Below are 20,291 nucleotides of genomic sequence, written 5' to 3'. Positions count from 1 at the left end.
GCGGCTTAACCCACTGAGCCACCCAGGCGCCCGTGTGGTCATTGTTTTAAGGTAAGAGAAACTCGAGCGTATTTATAGGCTGTTGAGGATGACCCAGGAAAGGCGGAAAAACCGATGATGCGGAGGCAAGGAGGAAGAACTTCTGGAACGGTGTGTTTAGTGGGTGAGAGGGGCTGGGCTCTGAGGCTTGACTCAGGGGTTGGCCTTAAATAGGCTACACAGAGAGAAACTGAGGTCCAGGGAGGTGAGGGGACTTGCCCAAGGACCCGCAGGGACAGAGCAGTCTGATGCCAGGGCCTGGTTCTGTCACCACCAGATGTCCTTGACTTCCCTGCTCAGAGCTGGACCCCAAGGCTAAGGGGGCTTGTCAGGGAGGGTCCACGGGGCTCCCTCAAAGGCAGCGGCCGGGACACCTGCCTCCTTTCTGCTCAGGAGGCTCCCTCCACCAGCCTCGCGGAACCAGAGGAATCCTGAAATGCCAGGGCTGGTGGTTCCCAAGAGTCCCAGAATCCACGGAGGAAATGGCCAACACTTTGGATTGAGTCTATCCAACAAAACTCAAACCAGGCATTTGAACTGGTGTGATGCAGCCTCGACTGGTCACTGTAGGACACAGACGTGAGGACACACTGCTGTCCCTCCCCACCACCCCAACCCCCCAGGCTTCTGCTTCAAGGAAGGGAGCCCTGGTTCCCAGCCTCGGGTTGGGATTAAGGCCAGCAAGGGCCACAGACACAGTCCGTGACACATAGGTCAGACTGCCCAGCCCCTGAGGGAGGATCTGTCTGTGGCTTTCAGATGTGTTTGTGGAGTTGTGACGTGGCTAGAGCACATGTCCCATGTATGTTCGTGGGTGAGCTCACCTTCGTATTGTCCGCAGACACGTATATGCGTGTGGTATATGAGTCGGCCAGGGACTCCTGAGGGGGACAAGCGGCCACATTCTCTGGCCTGCGGGGGATGATAATTATTTCTCTCCCTGTGGCGTCTCCAGTCAGCTTGGGTTCATCAGATCGCTGCTCAGTTTGATCAGGCGTGATTCCTGGCTAGGCCTTGGGTTCAAGCCAGATCCACTGGTTTTCTGCTTTTACTTGGACTGGTACCGCTTGGGGCGTGTTCTTCGGAGAGCAGATGGCCGAAGCGCGGGAGACCGAGTTGAATTATGTAAGCACAGAACATTTCCATTGGCCCGAGTGAGTCACGAGGCCATGCCCCACCTCCTGGGTCAGGAAAGGATGTTTCCTCTACCAAGAGTCTACAGTTAAGACTTGTGGCAAAAGGTGTGGATATAGCATTCTTTTTTTATTATTATATTATTATAATATATATTTTTTATATTATTATTATTAGTTTTTTATTTTAATTCCAGTGTAATTAACATGGAGTGATAGTAGTTTCTGGTGTACAGTATTATGATACAACAAATCTAGACAGTGCCCATGGCTCATCATGGTAAGTGTGCTTGCTCTGGAGTCCCCAGTAGGGCAAGATGTGGGTGTGGAATTCTGTATGGGCAGGGAGGGGGCTGGAGAGCCAGGACGTTCCTCCAGTCTTCCACGGTGGGGAGTGGTATGCTTGCTTCCAAATACGGGGGTAAGGGGAGCACTGACAGCAGCTTCCTAACCCCATCATCGCCATCGTCCTCGCTGACCGTGAGAGCGGCTGTCCTCCAGCCACCTTGGGGTAGCTCCCTAACACCGCCAGCCCTTCCCCAGCTCCAGTTCCCACTGGGCTTGGGGACTGAGTGATCATTTTCCTTCTTATTTTTAGAATTTTTCGAAGGAAGGAGGGAACCTTCTGGATGGTCCTCGAGGCTGTAGAATCCTACCGGTATTGAGCACACTGCACCTGGTAAGCCCGAGCCCTGCCATGAGGCCAAGGGTGACTTGGAGCCCTTCACCTTCCTCTGCCTGCCCTGCCTTCCAGGGTGCCCAGCCCCGGGCCTGGCTCAGCCCAGGCAACTGCCACAGGGGAGTCTGGAAGTCAGATGGGCAGTGTCATCCCAAAGGTGTCCCTCCACAAAGCTGATCTTTGGGCCAGGAGGACCAGCCAGCGGCCGTTCCCCCCCCACCCAGGGTTTCCACAGACAGCTCCCCTGTCCAAAGACTGAATATTTCTTCTCCTTGCTCCGCAGCATTGATGCCTTGCAGATCCTCAGGGAAAGTTGAAACATCACCTTGCCCTTGAGGGTTCAGTCACGAGTTTCTGGATTGGCGCTTTTCTTCTCCTGCTCTGTGGTCCCACGGATGGGCTTCTCCTTGGCACTGGAATGAGAGCCGGTGGGTGGGAGGGATCGCTCCCAGCACAGCGCCTGGCTCTGAGTACATGTTCCTCAGACTAGAGAGGAGAGGAATTGGGGCCAAGAAATCTCTCTCACCACGGGGACAGCCTGGTTCCCGTGACCGGAACTAAGATAAGGTCGGCTACCTGTAAGGGAGTATTAGCTGGCCTTAAAAAGAAAGGAAAGGCTGGCAGGAGTTACAACATGGATGAACCTCAAGGACTTTAAGCTAAGTGACAGAAGCTGGGCACAAAGGGAGGAACACGCAATGACCACAGTCACGGGAAGTGAGCTAGAGCAGTCAGATTCACAAGGCAGAAAGGACCGTGGCAGTTGCCAGGGGCTGGAGGAGGAAGGGATAGGAGTTCGTGTTTAATGGGTACTGAGCCGAAATTTTATACAGTGAAAAAAGCTCTGGAGATGGACGGGGGTGACAGCTGCTTGGCCCTGGGTGCACTTGATGTCATCCAACCTTATGCCTGAAAATGGCTCAGATGCTACAATTCATGATGGGTGTATTTTACCGCAATAACACTAACCAAAAGAAGGCGAAAGCTGGAGGAGCTACTCACCCGGGGACACACAGCCACTGGGAAGTGAAGCATCAGTGAGAGCCAATGCAGGGTGAATGCCACGGTGACACCTTTCCCTGGACTTTCCCATGAGCCGCTGCAGTGAGATCAGGAGAAAGACCCTGGCAGGCATACCAGCCAGTGGCCAGGACAGCATAGCCAGCCTGGGACGGAGCTCTGGGGGCCCACCTCTCCCCTCCGACATGGAACAGGTCGCAGCCTGAGTCCTTGCCACCCTGCAGGACAGAGATTGGAAGGCAAGCACCTCAAGGGGTGGGTATGAAGACGAGATGAGCTCATGTTCCAGCTCATGGCCCAGCACGGTTCTGGGCCGCCGGGCAGAGTTAAATAGATACACAAATGATGCAAGATCAGTGCCACCAGGTGGGCCCTGGGAGAAGAGTTTGCTCTGTCCACCGTGGGAGTGACCGCAACGTCTCAGGATGGCTCTCGAAGTAGGTGTCATTTGCGTGCAGGGTAGAGAAGGTTTCAGAGGAGGTCTTGAGGTGGGTCTGGAATTCCTGGTGGAGGTTAGAGCTGGAGTAACAGTCGGCAGGTGCGGTGTCTGACCCCTTCTGAGAACTGCAATGAGGCTCATGTGACTAGAGTGGAGGACCAAGGGTAATCAGTAGGTTCTTTGATTTACAAATCACAGAAACTCAGCTCAAAGGGAATGTTTTGCTCGTGTTATCAGAAGAGTGTGGGAAATGAGCTTCAGGCATGGCTGGATCCAGGATTTCCCCTTCCTTGTTCCTTCTCCTCGTCCTGCTTTCCTGGCACTGGCTTCCTTTTGAGATCAATGAATGGCTCAGGGCTTCCTTCTCTCCTGCTTCAACCTTAGCTGGAGAAGAACATTTTGTTCCTGGGAATCCCAACCAAAGTCCCAGGGTTGACCCTGATCGACCCAGTTTCGCATGGCAAGCCATCTCCAGGCAAGCTCAGTGCTACTGTCTGAACTGGGGCTTGGACCCACCCCTAGATCTTGGGCTTGGAAGATGTCAGCCCTGCCTGGACAACACGGCTGAGAGTGGCGGGGGGATGGGCAGTTCCTCAAAGGAAAGCTAGGATGAGGTTTCCAGAAGGAGGGATGTAAATGTTAATCAGGCAGAAACACCAGACATCCTCTACAGGTAGCAAGAGCTAAGGCTGCAAGAGAAGCCCTCCTCTCATTCATACCCACCCCCCACTTTTCCTGCCTCCCCCTCCTGCTCCAACAAGATGTACTCATTCGCGCCTTGTTGGTTCCTCTCCGCACATGTTCCCAACCTCCCTGGATGCTGGGCGTAATCTCGTCCCCATGAGAGATGCCAGCAACACCTTCTGGAAACACAGCGTCTGCCAGCTGCCACCCCCCACCCTTGCTGTGGCTACATAATTAGAGTCAATGGGGCCGGGTGGCTGGCGGTGTGCAGGTCTCAGGCTGACCTGTTTCTCCAGCTCCCTCCAGCCTCCCCATCCCGCCTCGGAGATCCTCGGCCTTGGAGAGGGTGTGGGTAGCATGCGACATTCTGGCCCAAACCCACCTTAATCAGGTTTGTGAGCACAATCCCAGAAGGCTCTTGGTGGCTCGGCTGATATGCCAGTGCCAAACATAGAACAGGCCCAGCCAGTCCCACCCTTAATTCTGTAAATTGCTGGAAATCAGATGATAATGCTAGCCCGGGGAGACATAATTTGTGATAACCCGGCCCGGCCCCTGCTGGGTTTGATCCAAGATGACATCCATGGAGAGAAGCGTGCTTGTGGCTTCAGCCCCCTTCTCCGCATCATGTTCCCTTTTTAGCCTTTAATTCTTGGTCCCAGTAGCCATCTGCTGCTGCCGCCACTCTCCCCTCCCCCCCCAAGTCCCTGAAAAGCTCACTGGGGCCGGGAGGAAACGGGCCGGGAGGAAACGGGCCAGTTACTCATTCATTCACCCTACAGATTATTGTTGAGCTGGTACTGCGTGCGCGGAGCCTGGGAGGTACTGGGGACAGGGACAGGATGCCCGCAGGCCCCTGGACTGCCATCTAGAGCAGGGAGGAGAGACTGGCATCACTCTCAGGAGGATCCGAGGTTATAGGGACAAGACTCCCAGGGTAGCAGAGTGGGGAGGGGTGTCAGGCACTACTTGGGGGACTGAGGGGATAGGGCCTCTGGGAGGAGGAGAGAGCTGCCCCAAGCAAGCTGCTGACTGTCCAGAGCTCTTAAGAGACTCCTGGCCCCTTGACCACGGCCATGGGCTCCTGTCCCGTCCCGAGGCTGAGGGCTAGGGTCGGAAATGGTCACGTCTCTCCCAGGAGGTGTGAGCATGTGGGTGCTTCAGACCTTCCTTCTCTGCCTTCCCCGCCCCCCCTCCACCACGACTTCCTGAAATAGATTCTGTTCGTCTCCACGGCACAGATGGTTACGGCGCCCGCTAACTTGGGGATGGGGCCAATCGCTGGGGTACAGCGGTGAGCCAACGCTACCCTGCAGATAGGGACGGAGGCATTTCACATGTAAATGTTGAATGGTATCTGCCTGTCATGAAGGCAAGGGCCTGGGCGGTTGAGAAATAGCAGGGGAGCCAGCTGACTGGGGTGGGGGGGAGGAGGGATCCCCAGCAGGAGGGCTGGAGGACGGAGGGGAAGGGGAAGAGGGTGGCTGTGAGAAGAACCAAGTCGGGACCAGGGCACCGCAAAGGCCATGGGGGTAGGATAATAAGGGGCGAGCGTGATGCTGGGTGGGGCTGGGGAGTGGGTGGGCCTAGCCGTGGGCCCTTGAACTTCGTGGAGGACAAGGAGGCGGCTTCGGGGCACCAGGATCTGAGGTCACACTGTCAACCTGGCTCCAGGCCTGCACACACGGAACCCCGTTACATTTGAGTTTCAGATCAACAATGAATCATTTTTTTAGTATAAGTGTGTCCTAGCTCCTCCAAGCTTACGCTAAAAAAAAAAAAAAAAAAAAAAAAAAAAAAAAGATTTGCTGCTTATCTGGAATGTAACTGGTGGTATCCTGTTCTGTTTTTTTATTTCTTTGCTACACTGAGCCACCATCTGTGGGGAGGTGGAGGCCACCCCCGTGCCTCCTTGGGGCTGTCCCTGTCACCTCTCAGGCTGATGAACCAGACGACTAAGACAGCCTGCCTGTTGTCACCCTTGCCTTCTGCTCTGGCCCCCTTCAACCCATTCCCCGGGCTTCCCATGGAAGGAACCAGGCAGGACAAAGGGCCTCCTGAAGTCACGGTCAGGAGCAGGGGGACCACTGTGACCTGCCAGTTTTAGGGCCCCTATAATAGGTCCCTTCCATCCTGCCTTTGAGCCTTGGCCCGGGTCGTCCCCTCTGCCTGGCCCTCTGTCATTCGCACACCGGCTTATGGGAGGCCCAGCTTGTGTTGATGCTCAGCTGCTAAGCTCCCATTATGCCCTACGCTTCCTATGTGATTGTCCCCGTCACCTGTGGGGTGGGCTCCTTTCTCGTCCTTGTACAGATGGGAAAGCCGAGATGCAGAGAGGCTGGGTGACAAGGATGCAGACCAGGTCCCAGTCGTGGGACTGCCTCACCCTCCTCGCTCCTGGAGGGTCCGGGGCAGTGCTAAGCTCAGGCATGGACTATTCCTGTTCTCAGGCCACAGAGACTCCACACTCCCCCTCCCCATCTTTCGTTTTCCGATTATAAACCCGCTTCCTGCTCTAACCAGCAGGAAGCAAGTTTTCCTGTTTCCTTTTAAAATATCCAACTAGTTTTTTTTGTTGACTCCTTGTTCCTGAGGCTGGTCCGGCAAGACAAATAAAGAATTTCTTGATTAAAAAAAAAAAAAAAAGTTAAGTCTGCTGTCCCCTGGGTTTCGAGGTTTTTAGCATCTTGAGCCATTCAGGCTGCTTGACCTATGACTAGCACACCCCATTGGGCCCTGGTCCTCGCCCCTCTGGCCCATGAGCAGTCCTCAGGCTCTCCCGGGTTAATCAGGCTGATTGGTTTTAATCAGTTCCCCGCTGCCAACAAAACACCAGGGAGCCAAGTGGGGGCGGGCAGGGGAGAAAGTCTGATTCACGGGGCACGGCCTCGCTGTGTGAGTGGCCGAATGCTTACCCACTCTGGGCCGGTCTCCTCGTTCCTGTAAATGGGAGGCGGACGACGTGATTCTGTGATAATAGAGGCATCCATTCATGAGGGTTTTCCGGGCACTTACTTAGTGTGCTAGAAAATGTTTTCAGCCCTGGGAGATGCCCATGAACAAAAGGGGCAAGGCTCTGCCATCATAGGCTTATATTCTTTGGGGAGACAGTGAGGCTATGGCCCTGTACTGCCCACAGAGGAAACCCCTAGCACGGGTGTCTATTTAAATATAAAGGAAATAAAATAAAATCAAGTTGAAAATTCAGCTCTAGGTCGCCTGGGTGGCTCAGTCAGTTGAGCATTTGACTCCTCGTTTTGGCTCAGGTCATGATCTCGGTGTCGTGAGATCAAGCCCCACGTCGGGCTCCATGCTCGGCAGGGAATCTGCTGGAGTCTCTCTCTCTCCCTCTGCCCCTCTCCCCACTTGTGCTCTCTTTATCTCTCAAATAAATAGATAAATCTGAAAACAAAAAAAGAAAGAAAATCCAGCTCCCCCGTTACGATGGCCATGTTTCAAGTGCAGAAGCCCCTTTGTGCCTCAAGGCACGCCGGTGAGAGCTCATACGCACCATCACTGGGGTTCTGCTGGGCAGGGCTGCTGGGGACTGACAAGGCCTGTGCCCTCCAAGGGAGTGAGGACAGCTGGAGTGGACAGAGCCAAGCTTTTGGAGAAATGATAGTCAGGGAAGGAAATATTTGAGCTCAGGTCTGGCCTTGGTGAGGAGTGCTCCGTAGGGAATCTGAGGGATGACTCTTCCCGGCAGAGGGAACAGCAAATGCACAGGCCCTCGGCTAGGAGGTTGACCCATGAAAGGAGAAGGGAGTCCAGTGCCACTTGAGTGCATTAACGTGGAGAAGAGGGATAGGAAGGGAGACTTGTCAGGGGTTTGGGGCCGAATCATTTGGGGCCCTGCTGGCCGCAGGAAGGACTTCGGCGTGATGGGAAATCATTAGCTGATTTCCAGCTGGGGAGTGCCATGGGCTGTTAACAGGATGATCCCCGCTGCTATGTGGGGTGAGAGGTCAGGGGACAAGCCAGAGGCTGGATAGAAGGCTGATAATCCCAATAATTATCAGCAGACAGTAGCCATGGGGGTGGTTGGATTCTGGAAACGCATCAATGTGGAGCATCAGTCTTGCTGATAGACGAGAAGAGCAGCATCGTGGAGAATCGAGGGGTTTCTGCACTGGGGGGGGGGGCGATCAGGCGGGAGAGGATGCTGGTGGGCAACCCGCGAGGGAGCCAGAGTTCCCGTATGGGCCAAGTCAAGTTCAAGATCTACATAAGACATCCACGTGGAGGTTTTGGTGCGCTGTGGTCTAGCTGAGTCTGAACACCAGGGCCGGGGCAAGGTGGCATGATTAGTCTGGAGATAGTATTAGCGACCTAGCGAGTGTCACAGAGCGCTGTGGCCTTAATGCAATTACTGTCGTTTCTCAAGTCTGCTTCATGTCAGGCATACTATTACCTACCCTATCTTATTCAGTCCTGAGTCAACTCCAAGACCGAAGCCTGATCACTTTCTGAGAGAAAGGAAGCTCAGACGGGTTAAGAGTCTTCTTCAAAGTCATACAGGATTTGATCTGAATCTATCCGGTTTCAAAGCCTTCATCCCCTCAGTGGCCCGAGGAAAGCGGTCATGGGTTCTGAATTCTGACTGGAATGGGCTGACCCATCTGCTTGAGTTTGAATGCTGAGGACCTCGGACGCCAGGCCACGGAGCCCAAATCCACGCAAAGGCAAAAAGTTTCCCAGCCCAAGGACCAGGGCTGCCCAGCCGACTGCCCTGGGTTCTGTTTCCTCCCGAGACCTCGTCCTCATAGACATTCAGCCCTCTGACACCCTCTTGGGGTCTGTCTGATGGCCAGGGAACCAGGCAGGTAGAGAGGCCCGGGAGCTGCTATCATCCCCTCCAGAAGCAAGCAGGGGAGCACTGAGCTTCTAGGTTCCCTGCTGCCCCAGGAGACAGACAGCCCTTCCCCAGGACAGTCAGACTTCTGCACTTCCTCCCTAGGCATCCGGGAGTGGTGACAACTTTCCACCTTCTCCCTTCCCGTTTCGGGCTCCAAGGCTTGTGAGACCCCAGAGCAGAAAGGCCCAGAGGGATCATCTGGAACAATGCACTCACTCCCTACAGATGGGAAGACTGAGGCCAGAGAGCTGTGTCTGGACTAGAATCTGGGTCTCCTGCCTCCATCTCGTGTCCATCTTCTGAGATCTCAGGGGGCTGGAAACCTTTATTTTCCTTCCCAGGGCTCTGAAACGACACGGGTGGTTCTCCGGGTGCTCCCTGGGCCTGTGTCAGGAGCGCCTCCGCGCACCCCCCCCCCCGCCACACATGGCAGAAACGGGACCCTGCCATCTGCGCTTGACCCAGCCTGCCCACCCAAATTTGAGGACCACCCACCACAGGCTGGCCTCCCCACGTCAGATCCTTCAGGCCACGGGTCCTCCATTCGAAGTCGGCTTACTCTTTCCAAACAGACCTGATCACAACACGTCTCAGGCTCCTGGAAGCAGACAGCTGTGGGCAGGTGCTGCCTCCCATCTTCCGGCCCTGATTCCAGCCACCGCTCAGCCGCCCAGGTCCACACAAGCTTGCCTGCCCTTCCCATAGGTTTTGACTAGCTTCACCGCTTTGCCTCGAGCCTGCCCATACCACCACCCCCATCGCCCCCTCACTCCTTCCTGGCCTGGCTGGGCCTTCTCCGATACAAACCCCAGCACAGACTGGAGGGGCAGGAGGAACGGTGCCCGTTAGGGTGAGCTCGGCCAGTGCGGGAGAGCAGCCGGAGCACACTGGCTTCCACGTCCTTCCTGGGCTGCGTGCTCCCAGTGGTCCCAGAGGACAGAGCAACTCGTCTTGTCCTCCATGCCCTACCTCCCCCCCGCCTCATCCCCTCCCCCCCGCCCCATCCCTGCTCTCTGGGTCAGACCTGCCCACTAAGTGCTCACACCTAAGTGTTTGTCACAGGCTCTGCTTTCTGGAGACCCCAGGCTCAGACACGCCCTGTCACTGACTTACATCCCATCCTGGAGTGTCACTTCCTGCAAGGACAGAGGTGACATATGAAACAAGACAGACTGGGCCCCTGGGGGGCCCTAATAACCAACGCACACTGGTCCTGGGGAAGGTGGGACGCCCTCCAGGAGGCCTCCCCTCCTTGCCTTATGGGTGGGGTAACTGATAGGAAATCAGACCCACAGGGGATGGCCTGCTACGCTTTCTGGGAATGGAGAGAACCCCTCCTGTGTCCTTTCCTTGCACTTGCCTCTCTCATCCTGTATTAGATGGGCTCCTCTCAACTCCCACCGCCCGCAAACTCTAGATTCCCCCGAATTCCTTAGTAATGACCTAAATTCTTGTTGCTACGTGCCCGGTGTTTGCTGCCACCAGGATCCGTGACAGTGTGGCCGCTGGAGCCAGACTCCCTGGGTTTGAATCCGGGTCCTGCCACCTCTCACATGGGCAACTTCAGGCAAGTCACAACTGGCCTGTGCCTCATTTATGACATGGGGACAATACCTCCCTCATAGACTTGTTAGGAAAGTAACGTTAACGTGCAAAGTGTGACGGGCCACGTGGGGCACACAGTCAGTACATTATAAGCCTCGGCTATTATAATTATCACATTTTACTATCACCATAACCCTGTGGTCTAAACACTGGCATCCAATTCTTCAGATGGAAACTGAGGCTCAAGAGGTTGACTTACCCAGGGTGGGAGGGGGAGCTGGTCTTTGAATGCTCTCTGTTCCAGTCCAGAGCCTTGGGTACCGACGGACCAGTTTTCTGGTACTCAGAAACTGAGTTGCAGCTTTAAACTTTCTTCCATCTTGGGGCACCTGGGGGGCTCAGTCAATTAAGTGTCTGCCTTCGGCTCAGGTCATGATCCTGGGGTCCTGGAATCGAGCCCCGTGTTGGGCTCCTTGCTCAGTGGGGAGTCTGCTTCTCTCTCTCCCTCTGCCCCTCCCCCTGCTTGTGCTCTCTCTCTCTCTCTCTCTCCCCCTCCCTCCAATAAATAAATAAAATCTTAAAAAAAAAACCAAAAACAAAAAAAAAAACCACAACTCTCTTCCATTTTGACGGGAGGACTGGACCCTTAGTGGAGCCCCCTGCGTGTGGATGGGCTTTGATTATTTGACAGAGAAGACGATCCAGGGGGAATGAAGGGCTTCCAGGGGCCCTTGGGACGCAACCCGCGGGCCCTTCCCCCAGACCACACCCCTTCCCCCTGAATCCACTTACCCATTCTCCCCAGCATCAGTTGTGCCTGTGGCCGGGCGGTGACCATCCAGGCTGCTGGGATCAAGGAAGGGATTTGTACTTAACCATGTTTCCAAAGCTGTAGCCCAAGGAAAACTCATGTCCTCAGGGACCTACTGGGGCTGAACAAAGAATAGAGAGCCCCGTGGCTAAAAAGGCCTAGAAAATGCACGTGGTGCCCCCAACATGGGCCCTTTCTCCCCTGGGGACTTCTGAGAACCTTTACTACAGCGATTGGGGCTGTGACTCTGCAGGGCTCAAGGGAGCACTCACGAGTCCCAAACAGACTTCTGCAGGGAACCCTCTCTCCTGGGGACAGTCTTCCAAATCTGCAGAACTCGCTTCGGGCACAGCTGCTGTAGTGTTTGGCACACTCCACCCTCCTCCAGACAGACAGATTGCCTCAGCCAGATGGGGGTTCCCTGAGCGGGCTGCTCCTGCCTGGGAAGTCTGTTGTCAGCTCTGGGGAGAAGGAGTGAGTCACCCATCTCTGGGCTTTGGGTGCCAGCTCTGGGATGCAGAGAAGGGAGTGCTCAGGGGGAGGGACCAAGCAGCCCCTCTGGCCATGCCCCTGTGGCCTAGAAAGGGAACCCCACCTCTAACGACTGTCCCAATAGTGGCTCAGGTTCTGCCCTGATGCACCTGTGACTACAGCCAGGGCAGTGGGGGTGGGGGGGAGGTAGGGACCAGGATCAAAATCAAAATTCTTCCAGTTCACAGCCCTGGCACTGTGAAATTTACCAGTTGGTAAATAATTTGAATATCCTCCTTGGTAATCGGTACCCATCCTGTGCTCTAGCATCAGAGGACGTGAGCAGAGGAAGAACATTGGATTGATGCTAGGGGAGACAGAACAGACATGGGTCTTTAACTTTTCAACATCTTTCTCTGCCGCTTTCTAGCCGCACACCCCAAAGGAGGTTCTTTTCACTTTGAGTCCCAGGATTCTCATCCACCGCCTGGGTGTTCCGAGTGTAAGGGAGATCTGTGGCCTGCACAGGGTCTGGGCCCCAAAGAATGTTGCTTGCTTCTTGCTTCTTCATGGTGCCCAGGGAAGCAGTTGTTGGGAGAGACACTCCTCCTCAGTGTCCCTTGCCCAGAACAACCTCCTCATTAAGGGAGCTGTTCCACATCCCCATCTAATTACCCTCTAACCGCCTGCTCCCTGCTGGGCCCGGCCTGCTTGCTGCCTCCTGCCTGACCAGGAGACCCAGTCTAATTGGAAGGCACTCAGCGAGGCAGGACCCCACTCCTGCTGGGGCCAGCAGTCCAGGGGAGAGGCTGGTCCTCCCTGGCTCCTGCAGACTGCCTCCAGCTGAGGGCAGGGAGAGCCCAGGCGAGGCTGGCTTGTCCTAGGTTACGCACCCAGTGAGAGCAGGAAGGGCAAGGATGTCAGCTAGCTTTGTGCTGTTGGTGGCTCTGGATAGGTTTATTTTTCCGGAAAAGCAATCTCGAGGAATGGTTGAGGGTGCACACTTGGAGCCCGACAGACTTGGTTTGGGTCTTTGCTCTCTGCTTACCAGGCTGTGGCTTTAAAAGCTTCCTCTTGGGGGACGTGGGTGGCTCAGTGGGCTGAGTGTCTGGCCTTGGGCTCAGGTCATGATCCCAGGGTCCTAGGATTGAGCCCCGAATCCAGTGCCCTACTCAGCAGGGAGCCTGCTTCTCCCTCTTCCTCTTTCTGCCACTTCCCTTGCTTGTGTGCTCGCTCTCTATCAAAGGAATAAATAAAATATTTAATAAACAAACAAACAAACAAATAAATAAAAGCTTCCTCTTGTCCTCTGTTTTCCCATCTGAAGAATGGGAATTCTCTTGTGGGGAGGAAAAGAGAAAAGGCCATAAAGTGTTTAGCGTAGAGCTCTGTGCACAGCAAGCACTTGGTTGGTGGGGGCTATTGTGAGAGCTGCACACTCCTGATTCCAGCCCACCGTTCAGGGACCCCTGCATCTATGCTACCCTACTCAATGCTCACAACAACTCAATGAGGCTATTTGATTTTTCACAGGAAGAGAAACTGAGATTCAGAGGTAAAGAGATGTGTTCAAGATCATCCAACCAGTACACAGAAGAGATCCAATCCCGCTGCTCTACCTGCATCCACTCCTGGCACTCATGCACACATAACTGGGTGCCTAGTGTGTCCCCCACTTGATTCTGGCAAGGACTGGCTTCCAAGCTTTTTGGTTACCTTCTCTTCTGTGACAAACACTGGAGCTCTATTTCCCACCCCCTCTTCCAGGCACGCCTCTGCCATAGGAGTGAGAAAGCTACACCCTCCACTGCGCAGACTCTCTACTAGGTAAGGATGGATCTGAAAATCTGGATGGGGGAGTTGGGGGAAGCAGTAGTGGGAAGAAGATTGGCCCCTCAAGGAAAGCTTTGAATTCCTGGTAAAGAGCTCAAACTCCACTAGTTCACGGATCAACTTCTACTCTCTTCCTTCTTTAAATGTAGATGTGAGCTCTGGAGATGCAGCAGCCATCTTGTGACCAGGAGACCTCAAACAGAAGGATGAAAACCAATAAGCGAAGCATGTCCAAGAAGACAGGTTGGAATTCCAGGTTCCCTGTGGCATTATTGAGGTTGGAACTACCGCTTAATCTCCCTACCCACCCACCCCAACCCCTTTTTGTTTAGGGGCTAAGTTCAAGCCAGTGGTTCTCAAAGTGTGGTACTTCCTTGAACAGCATCATCAAGATCACAAAGGAATTTGTCAGGAAAGCACATTCTTGCCCTTCCCCCCTAACGCCCCAGATCTGCTCAGTCAAAAACTCTGAATGATCTGGGTTTCTAACAAACTGAGTGACTTTAATATTTAGGAACCACTGGCCAAGAGCCTTGTTCATTCAGAACCCGTTTACTCGAATCTGAGTGCAAGCCTCCTTGATACCACACCTCTGAGCTTCGGCTCAAAGTCTTTTCTCTGCCTAGAATGCCCAGTTTCTTCTTTCCTTCCTCTCTGCCAGTCTTTTTTATGAAGTGAATTAATTTTAATCATAGAAATCCAGAATGGCAGAAAATTCTGCTGTTGCAGTTTGGCAAGGTACATGACTAGTTTTTGGATTAGGTCTCGACCGTCTCGGAGGGCTGGAGAAAAGCAGAAAGCTATAAAATTGTTCCATTAAAAAAAAACATGTCCGGTTCCAGCTGGAAAACCCAGAATCGGTGTTTTATTGTTTTTTTTTTTTTTTTTCTCTCTCTCTCTCTCTTTCTATATTAGGCCGGAAGGAGTGATCGGCAAGCCCCAGTATCCTGACTTTCAGCGATCATGGACCCTGAGGTCCCCGTCCTGACGGGGCCACCGTCGGAGCCCGGAGCTTGTCCACTGTGGCCGCCAGCATGTGGGGGCAGATGTTGTCGTTAGACTCTGCTGCATGACAGACCACACCAGATCTTGGTAGCTTAGACTGACTATTTTTTTTCCCCCAGATTCTGTAACTGACTGGGTAACACCACTGCTGGCTGTGTCTGTGGTCAGCGGAAGGCCACCTGGGGCCTGGGCCCTGCCAGGATGGTGGCAACACCACTTCCTCCTCCCTCTACATGGTCTTTCAGCCCAGATATCTTCAAGGCCTGGTGGGTGTAGGGCACAGACAGTCCCAAGAGGGCCAAGACAGAAACCCAAAGGCCTGAGATCCTATGCCTGTGCTTCTGGCAGATTCTGTTGGTGGTAGCAAGTCCCAAGGTCAGTTACGTGCAGGAGGGTGGATTACCAGTCTCTATCCCTGCTGGGAGTCCATATCCCTACTGGGAGACAGGGCCGTCATGCGGAGGGGTGGGTACCCTGGCCTGGGAGGAATTTGCATCCTCCATAAAGAATGTCCACATCTGTCTTCCAGCCACAACTGATTCACTTTCCTTCCTCAGCAGGTCCTGTGTGGCCTGCTCCCAAGACCCTCAGGGTTTCCTCCAAGGGCAGCATCAGGTTGAGCATCTGGAGTCTTGTGGTCTAGGTCAGGTCCGGATGTGGCTGGTGCTCCACTTCACGCCGGGCAACTGATCTACCCTCACACACCGGGTATGCAATGCTGAGACAAGATAGACTATTTCGTTTTGAAAAGGCAGGAACAGTAGACGCATGGCGATGGCTGGTCCGTAACCATCGCCATGTTCTGGAATCCAGCCAGGCGCTTGTGATCAAGATGCTCTGCTCTGGGGACAGAAGACAGTCCTTGATTAGGGCCTGGTTCTGCCCCTGGGGGTGGCCCTGGGTCCATCATTCCCTTTGGCTGTTGGCTCCAACCCTGGGCTCTGCTGTCTCAGAGGGTCTCCCTTTCCAGAAGAACTCTTTGCACTGACTAGCTTTCTTGGTCTGCTTCCTGTGTATAAAACTCACAGGGCTCTTTTCATTTAGAACTGTTTCAGGTTTTTTTAGTCCAGACTAGGGGTACTCTGCTTAAGATGATTCTCTCAAATGTTGTGGGTTTCTCATGAATCACACCTGGGGATCCCCAATGCCCCAGAAGCCACTTCGTTCTTTTTGAGACAGATCTCTACCTTGGGTGTGCCATAGTTCAGCATCCATAAGATTCTTAGAAACTCTTTCCTACAGCGGGGAAGGCTACACAGCACTGCCTTAGACAATTTTAAGGTCTTAATAAAGGGTTATACAAGAGTGCCTGGGTGGCTCAGTCGGTTAAGCATCTGACTCTTGATTTTGGCTCAGGTCGTGATGTCAGGGCGTGGGATGGAGCCCCACATGACGCTCTGTGCTCAGCAGGGACTCTGTTTGGGACTGTCTCTCTCCCTCTGCCCCATCCCTGCTCACACTCTCTCTTTCTCTCTCTCAAATAAATAGATTTTAAAAAAAGAAGAAGAAATGGTTTTATTTTTCAATGCACTACCTTCTGATGGTTTCCTGTTGTCTCTAAATTCTGCTTGCAAACAGAACAGAGCTCTCTTAAGCTCATCTCTCTCTTCTTATATCTTATCAGGAAGGAAGTCCATTGGCAGTCTCCTCCACATTTGGCTTGAAAAACTCTCTAGCCAGACCTGTGAGTTCATTTGGTGCATGTTCCATAATCCAAGTATCCGCAGGTAACAGTCTTGCCAATAGTTCTGCCACAGTGCAGCACGTCCCCCTTCCCCAGGCTCCAAGAGCAATTTCCTCCCCATGGTTCCAGCTCCCACCGATCATTCCGTGACTGTCCTTCCAGCCTCTGCCCATCTCCGGGGCCCCTGGACCCGTGCACATGAATTAGCTCTGGGTTTTGGAAACAGCCCAGGCACTGGTATTGATTTCTATAACTGGTATCAGCTTATCAGCATAAAAAAATGTGGCCCGCAACTTAGCCATTTAAAACAAAGATCTAGGCTAATTCCTGACTGTCTGAGGGGACTCTCTGCTGTGTCTGCTGGGCTCGGGCACACAGCTGCGGTCCACTACCAGCTCAGCGGGGTCAGAAGGGCCTGGGCGCTCACTCCCGCCACTGGCCCTGACGCAGGCTGTGGGCTGAGCGCTGTGGCCCTCGGCGTGGTCTCTAATCCTTCAGGAGGCCAGCCCAGGCTTCTGGACAAGGTGGGCTCCGGACAGAGTCCCAGGAGGGCAAAGGCAGAAGCCCAAAGTCCTCTCGATGCCTGAGCTCCGAAACTCACATGACCTCACTCCAGCCAGACTCCGTTGTCTCAAGGCCAGCCTCGATTCAAGGGGACAGAGAAACGGGCTCTCCCTCTGGCTGGGACTCAGCGAGGTCATACTGCAGAGGGGCGGACACACTAGCATGGGAAGAATTCGTGGCCCTTAAACAAGCTACCACAGGACTTCGTTTCTGTGGGCGCTCACGTTGCTTCGATGCCACAGATGGCTTCGTGTCTCCTCGGAGACCTCATTACTGCAAGCCCGTGCTTGGCTCCTATTTTTCTGTCAGGAATTGTTTAGTTGCGAGGAGTGGAAATCACTCAAAATAGCTCAAAGGAGGCCGGGGCGATACAGATATCATGGAAATGACACAGGGTTGGGCCATAAAACCTAGAGCAGGGCTCGTTCTCTCATGTACTTTACTTCTCTCTTTTTTCCCCAGGGTCTTCCTCCTCCTCCTCCTCCTCCTCCTCCTTCTGCTTCAGGTCTGCTTACTTACTCTGCATCCTTGTAGCTTCTTTCCTCCCCTATAATTTTGGTCCCAGACATGGAAGCAAGAGTCCGCCCATCTGCGGGGAGAGGAGGCACGAAAGAGAACCTTCCCGACTTTGCTTCATGTGGGGTACAAACTGGCTCCGATTCCACAGGCCCCTACAGACCCAGAGCCCAGCACTTGTTAACTGGAGATTTCATGTCTCTTGGCTCCTATTTTTATGAAAGAAAAAAATGGGTCTCTGGCCCCAAAGCGAGCTGACTGCCCTGGATTAGCTCTCCAGTCTTCGTTCCGTCCATTACAGATGTCAGTAAAGACATAATACAGACGTGGCTCCCCAGACGCACCCACACTGTCGAGCAGGGGCTGCTGGAAATCAGTCTCGACTTATTTCCCGGGGACCCGGGAGAACCCTCCAAGCTGTCTCCTGGAGACCTAAGTAAGGGGCCCTCAAGGAGACACAGCTTGCCCTGTCAGCCCACTCCTTTTCCCCATGAGGACCTTTTGCTCCAGGTCACCTCAGAAATGGCTGTTTTGCTCCTGGAAGGACAAACCATCGCTTCCTCCCGTCGGAGGCGCTCTCCAGCCAACATGGAAAAGATCCTCCCTTTCGTGAACCGCATGACCATCAGCCTCCATGTCTCGTAGGCAGGGAGGGTGTGGGGTCCCCACCTTACGCAGTGGGGGAGGGTCAAGGGCAGCAAATGCCTAATACAGGTCATGGTACTGGAAAAACTAAGAAAGAAATAGCAATATGATAAGGCTAATAATGAATAACCAATATGAATAGTAACTAAACTCCCTTGGCCTGAGTTTTGAGAGCTTGGGTAGAGGAGTAGGATCCCCTCAGTCCTGGGGACACGATAAAGGGTATCAGGTATGTGGTGACTCAGTCAAGTGACTCGATGCTGTGCACGTGTGTGGGGGGGGCGGGGGTGTGGACAGCAGATTCCTGCGCACCTACAGCTCCCACCATGCCAGCTCTTTAATCTGCCATGGCCCATGGCCTGGGGCAAGGGGTTCCCAGAGCAGGTTGTAGCAATGTCCCCGAAGCAGGGTTTCCCCGGGACCGTGCCTCTTCCTCTCGAGGTCAGCTGGGTCCCCGTGAGGCCCAGGACCCAGCAGCCTAGTCCGGGGATGGTCCCGCTGAATCCGGGGACAGAGAACCCCCTGATGGGTTGTGCGGGCCTGTTTTCCCTTTGCTCGGCTTTCTGCTTTGTGGCTGTCGCCTGCTTGGAGCACCTCTGTCAGAACGCGGGGTCAGGATTGGGAATGGTGAAATCCAAGTCTGCGAACCCAGTTCCCAGGCAAGGCGGCTGTGTACGGCCCTGGCAGGAAGCTGAACCCCTCACTTGCTGCTTTCGAGTCTGGGGAGCTGAGCTGGCAGCCGTTGACTATCCTGCCTCTGAGGCCTGAATGAGATTGGCTTTCTGCCCTTTGTTCCGAGGCCTGGTGAAGTCCCAGAGCTTCTCCTGTACATTTGCTAATTCCCAGTGTGGGGCTGGGGCGCTCCTTTTTCCGGCCCCTACTTCCTGGAAGGGCCCTCTGGAACGTCCCTCACTCACCCTGCCATGGAATTGGCTCGATTTGGAGAAAGGCAGCAACGACACACGCATTTACAAAATACTCGTGAGTCCAGGATCTTCTGCTGAAAATTGTTTGGAAAACCTGGGGAAGGGGAAGGGGAAGGGTTGGGCGGAACCTCATCCCGGAATGCACAGTCCCACACCCCCCCACCCCCCCCACCCCCCTGCCTCTCTCTGCCCTGACAATGTCGCACAGCGTGGATCTGGAGCAGACTGCCTGGGTTCGAACCCCAGCTTTGCTGCTGCTTCCTAGCCTCCCAGTCAGGGGACACCTTCCCCGCCTCCCAGTGTCTCTATCAGATGGGGGGGGACTAAGGTGCCTGTTCCTGGATGTTTGTTTTGGGGCCAAGACAAGTTAAAAGGGTCTGTAGTAAAGTACTTGGAGGAATGCCTCACTCAGAGAAAGTTTGGTAGCAGTGGACGGCAAAGTTTTACCCCTGATTCCTAAAGATCAGGGCGTCATGGTGCTGATCTCAAACAGTGGCTCTGAGAACAAAGAATCGACCTTAAGTGGGTGGTAGACTGGTTTGTTTGTTTGTTTGTTTGTTTGGCTTTTTGGGGGGAGGCTTGCTTCCAGGCATCTAACTTGCATCTTCTAAGGGGAGGAATTCTCTCTTTTGTGGTGTGGGTAGACCAAGTGGCCCTTTCCTTCCACAAAAGCCCTTGGCCATTGACGCTCAGGCTCCTGACTGTGCCTCTGCCAAAGGAAACCCTCCTCTCCAGATTCTGATGCCACAATGCAAGAACAGATGGACAGTCCTTCCCGGCGGCAGCAGTGGAGACAGGCTCCAGCCAGCCTGTCCCTTGGCTGGGACGGGGACTGTGTCCACTGTGACGCAGGGCCACTGTGGGCTCCTACCAGTTTTCCCAGCCTCCCCACCCATCCTATTTGCCCCCTAACTTCCGTGTGCGGCAGAGATCCGCGGCTCCCTCCAGGAGCATGGCCTCTGAGCCCGTACTGCCAGAACATTTGGCTGGGGCCATGGCTACTTGGAATTTAGCTGTATTGCCCAGCCCCCGTTGAGACTGGGGTGATGGTGGAGCAGGCTCTGGGCGATGGGCTGTGAGCGGAGGCGACATGTACACCTTCTAGGCTGCGTCCCTCAGTGAAAGGAAAGTCCTCCCCTCCCCTCATTCCCCTTCCCACAGGCTGCAAGTCCGAGATGCCAGTAAACCTTCATGCATCACGTGCTGAGGGCGTGAGAGACTGGTGCAGAAGAACCACCATGATGTTCAGGGGGTCATGAAATTCCTGACTTATCCGAGCCACCGTTGCTTCTGGTCTCCCCTTTCCAGAAGCCCCACATGCCTTCGCTATAGCTAATATACCTTCCAGCGGGTTGTCTGCTTGGCCTCAGGCAGCCCCAGATGCTTTCCTGGTCTCCTCTTGTGTCTTCTCACCCACCTTCTCTTTACCTTTAATCCTTTTG

At 54.1% G+C, this 20,291-nt stretch overlaps 2 long non-coding RNA genes across 6 annotated transcripts; both read left to right on the top strand.

The window, feature by feature from the left end:
* The first annotated feature begins 1,358 nt into the window (after nt 1–1,358).
* LOC309841167 lies at nt 1,359–2,635 on the top strand. The gene is made up of 3 exons (XR_014298996.1): nt 1,359–1,452; nt 1,771–1,851; nt 2,135–2,635. It is a non-coding gene; the product is annotated as an uncharacterized lncRNA (long non-coding RNA).
* Nucleotides 2,636–2,671: 36 nt separating this feature from the next.
* Nucleotides 2,672–20,046, top strand: LOC309841165. 5 transcript variants are annotated; one of them, XR_014298992.1, is made up of 8 exons: nt 2,672–3,308; nt 13,444–13,503; nt 13,659–13,786; nt 14,425–14,601; nt 14,760–14,889; nt 15,075–15,222; nt 16,139–16,198; nt 17,225–20,046. It is a non-coding gene; the product is annotated as an uncharacterized lncRNA (long non-coding RNA). The 5 variants fall into 5 exon arrangements; XR_014298993.1 differs by having other exon boundaries at nt 15,072–15,222; XR_014298991.1 differs by lacking the exon at nt 14,760–14,889 and having other exon boundaries at nt 15,072–15,222.
* The last annotated feature ends 245 nt before the right edge of the window (nt 20,047–20,291 follow it).

Source organism: Mustela nivalis (genome assembly GCF_964662115.1).
Source record: "Mustela nivalis genome assembly, chromosome: 9".
NCBI classification, from domain to species: domain Eukaryota; kingdom Metazoa; phylum Chordata; class Mammalia; order Carnivora; family Mustelidae; genus Mustela; species Mustela nivalis.
This window is presented reverse-complemented; position numbering and strand designations above follow the sequence as displayed.